The sequence below is a fragment of the Papaver somniferum genome, chromosome 3 (assembly GCF_003573695.1).
Source record: "Papaver somniferum cultivar HN1 chromosome 3, ASM357369v1, whole genome shotgun sequence".
Classification (NCBI taxonomy): Eukaryota; Viridiplantae; Streptophyta; class Magnoliopsida; order Ranunculales; family Papaveraceae; genus Papaver; species Papaver somniferum.
The window spans coordinates 33,915,089-33,919,251 of NC_039360.1; the positions used below are offsets into that span (position 1 = coordinate 33,915,089).

General features: G+C 36.1%; 1 long non-coding RNA gene across 1 annotated transcript; it reads right to left on the reverse strand.

Annotated features, from left to right (window-relative positions):
* Positions 1-790: 790 nt before the first annotated feature.
* Positions 791-3,091, reverse strand: LOC113355804. Its single transcript, XR_003362611.1, has 4 exons — positions 2,947-3,091; positions 1,823-1,943; positions 1,437-1,516; positions 791-1,234 (listed from the first exon to the last, which is right to left on the reverse strand). It is a non-coding gene; the product is annotated as an uncharacterized LOC113355804 (long non-coding RNA).
* Between the last annotated feature and the right edge of the window lie 1,072 nt (positions 3,092-4,163).

A 4,163-nucleotide genomic window follows, 5' to 3' on the forward strand; every position in this document is an offset into this window, starting at 1 on the left:
GAGAGAAAGAGAAGACGATGTCAAGTATTGATTTTGAGATGTAGACCTCTGTATTTCTTTGATTTTCAGTTCCTTAGTAGAATCTAGTACCTCGAACTGGGAGTCGGCCCCCGATGTAAGAGGGTGTTTTTTTTTTTTTGGTTATGTTAGCTGATTTTTTACCATCGTAATTCAGATTCATGGTGATCACAACTTAACGGAATAACAAGAGTGGGCAGCCATTTGGTTGGTTGGAGATGGGACCCAAATTAACTGTCATAGTGATCTTTGTGTGGCCTCTATACTTGATTTTCCCGATTGCAATACAGTAAGTATGAGTTCGTCCAAACGATGTTTACTTTTTTTTTTGAGTTTTTGAATATGATTTGTAGTTGTATTACGAACTGTTAAAGATGTGTAATTGAAGAAGATAGGGACATATTGGTCTGTTTCAGTTAATTAATAAAAAATATTCTGAATGAAATATCCACAATGGATAATTGAACAATATTTCTTTCTTTGATTAATGTCCATATAAACAGTATCGAAACTAACCAGTCTGTTTCACCCAGAAATTGTTGGTTTTGGTCTTTTTAACCAATTTTGTGTGAAATAAATCACAAAACACCAAGAGAGAATGGATTTATGCAAAATCCTAAGGTCATTCCATTTTAACTAGTATACTAAATAATCACTTTTATAAACCTCATTAGCTCAAGTAATCCTATTAACTAGTGGTATCTTCTTTCCTATTAACTAGTGCACATGCTACAAACTACAATAGAGATATTTGTTTTTTTGGTAATCTACATCCAGCAGAAAAACTAAGAGGGCTTTACAAACCGGGGAAAAGCCCCATCCTCCATTAGTACATCAACCAAAAAAGATGGAGGACTATTTAGCCATTTATTACATAAATTTTCATTAGCTGCCTTTTTAGCAAGCACATCTACAGCTACACTAGCCTGTCTATACTTGTGTACAAAGATTACATGAGCAAGTTGTGATACCAACAAGTTCACATCAGCCAAAATATTACGAAAAAACCAGGGGAAAGGAGTCAAACCTTTACACATGCCGATGATATATGCGGAATCACTTTCAACATAAACATTCTTCTTTCCCAGCTTTAGCACAAGACTTAAACCTTCACGGATGGTTCGGATTTCATCCATATTGTTTCCATCCCTATAGACGTGTTTTGCAAAGCCAGCCAGAGATAGTCCTTGGTCATCCCTAATAATTCCACCAATTCCTGCAAAACCTAAAATGTTAGATGCTCCATCACTTCTGATACTTTGAGACTGGCGAAACAAAAACCAGATAAATAAATGGAAAGGTATATTGACTAGGTTGATGTTGAACCAATTTCCCCCACAAGGGGAATTACAATATGAAAACTAACTAATGCAGTGAAATTGTACAGATTAAAGAGATGTAAAGCAAGATGAACTTACAAGCAAGTTCGTCATACTCGTCCTTGCCGACGATGTAGATGCATACATCTCCAAGCACGGAGTACACAGTGTAAACGGACCTAAAGAAATACATTCAACAAACCAATATAAGAGCGTGGGGAGTGATATACTATGTAAGAAACTAACATATTCAGGAAAAAACTCAATGTTTCAGGAGGATAAAACAAAAACAGCGCCACAGTCGGTTTTCCTTGGGCTCTTATGAGTGGTGGTTATATGTGATGGTCTATTCTTCTGGTCTTATCAGGAGACCATGTAGCAAATATGGAAAAGATCCATAGATGACAGTTCAGCGTACCTTTAACTTAATGTTCTCATTTCACTATCAAAATTTCAATTCGAAAAAAGTACATTGATATACATACTTGTGAGAAGCAAGTAGCAACAAATAGCTCTTCATTTTTGGCACCTATGAGATTATCTGCTCCTAAGTTGACCAAGAATGACCTCCAATGTAATTACTCTTCAGCTGGAACCCCATGAAAACTGTGCAAATAACAGTATAACTGATATTTAGTAGAAAAAAAGGTTTCAATCTAATATCTGCGTTGCATTAACGGGGGGTTAAAGGAGTAAGAAACACCGAAATACAATTTTCAACATACGTTAATACAACTAGAACATTGAGTGCCAAATAAAGGAACTTCAAATGAACTTCAAATGCATTGCATCCACATCGATAGCCAAAAAATCTGCATTCAACTACCGAAGTGATGATCTACACAGATCAGACTAATTCTCCACCTAAAAGCACATTAATTGAAAATTAAATCCCACCTTAATCTTATTGCAGACGCGTAATCTGCATATAAACCCTAGATTACTGCGTATTTAAATCCAACTAAACAAGAATCTCTCACTGCATTGCATCCACAATGTCAGCTGAAGCCTCAAATAAAGTGCAGTATATAACCAAGTCTACAAATAAAGTGCAGCATATAACCAAGTCTACACATATTATTCTGAAACTTGAAAATTAGTTATCGAGCTTTCGCGTCGGTACAAAAACATACTTTCGAACTCATATCAAAAAAATAGTGCATACATTTCTAATCAGTCCTGGAGAATCAATCTGCCATCACTGTGTTTCCATTCTCCTCTTTTCGTGCCTAAGCTGATCATTACGACTTTTTTAGTTGATTCTACTTTCCATTCTCACATACCATATTCATTCTCTTCTTCACCGCAACACACTTAATGGTTGCAACCAATTAGGAAATAATGGTGTTTAACAGATCAATTATATGGTATCACAGGGAAACAACTAACAAAATCTGAATATCCATTTGTTCATCAATTTCCATAGCCAGGGTTAATCTATACTGATCAGAGTTTCCTAATTCCCTAATTTTCCACAACCCTTACATTAAATCTACGCGCCCAAATTCACTAAACATATATACTTCTTAATGAACAATTTACACAAAACTATCCTAACAACAACAGATCAATTGAATTAAACGAAGACGAAGAAGAGATCTAGTAATACCGTTCAACAAGGATATTTCCTTCACTCTTCAGAGTTGGAGAAGAGAAATGCCAGCAACATTTTCTCCTCCTTCTTCTTCTTCTTCTTCTTCTTCTTCTTCTTCTTCTTCTTCTTCTTCTTCTTCTTCTTCTTCTTCTTCTTCTTCTTCTTCTTCTTCTTCTTCTTCTTCTTCTTCTTCTTCTTCTTCTTCTTCTTCTTCTTCTTCTTCTTCTTCTTCTTCTTCTTCTTCTTCTTCTTCTTCTTCTTCTTCTTCTTCTTCTTCTTCTTCTTCTTCTTCTTCTTCTTCTTCTTCTTCTTCTTCTTCTTCTTCTTCTTCTTCTTCTTCTTCTTCTTCTTCTTCTTCTTCTTCTTCTTCTTCTTCTTCTTCTTCTTCTTCTTCTTCTTCTTCTTCTTCTTCTTCTTCTTCTTCTTCTTCTTCTTCTTCTTCTTCTTCTTCTTCTTCTTCTTCTTCTTCTTCTATATTTCCTCGATTTTAGGAAGAGGAAGATGGTTATTGGTTTTGCTCATTTTCATCATCACTAGATCGATCTTCTTGTGTGCGTCGGATGGTCTTATTTTACCCTAATTACCCCTATACTTTTTGCTTAAAATTACGAGGTTCGGACTGAATCGTTAAAGGCAGACCCTGTGCACACCCATTAAAGACTGCTGCGCCTCGACGTGAGCCATTTCAACTTCGTCCTTTGATTCGTACTATCTAGGCATGCAGAGTAGTGATAACTATTCAACATAAAAATTCAACCATTCGATGACATTCACAATTTAAATTCAAATTAACATTTTCTGAAAAGAGTTGTTGTGCACGAAATTTTGGATTCACAAAACACACCATTCAATAACATTGGCAGTTTAGATTCGAGCTTGTCCTAGAAAGGATTCTTACATAAAAAAATACATGGGAATCTCATTACGTAGAATGATTCAAATAGAGAGGCGTATTTTCTTTAGCAAAATTTAACTGCGAGATCACCTAGCATCACTTTGGAGTTGCTGATATCCCAGAGCTCATCTTAGCTTTTATTTTTCCTTCCTGATGATGCAGCTTTTGGCGCATTTTCTTTCTTTTGTTTACTTTCCAGCTTCTTGGTATCTCCAGTGCTCTTCTCTGGTTTGCCATCGCCACCTCCTTTCTTCTCATTCTTGCAATGACCGAATTTCTCTGCAATGACCGGCCTTACGCCGTCTGCAGCAGCCAACATCTCCAAGAAAGGTAGTAG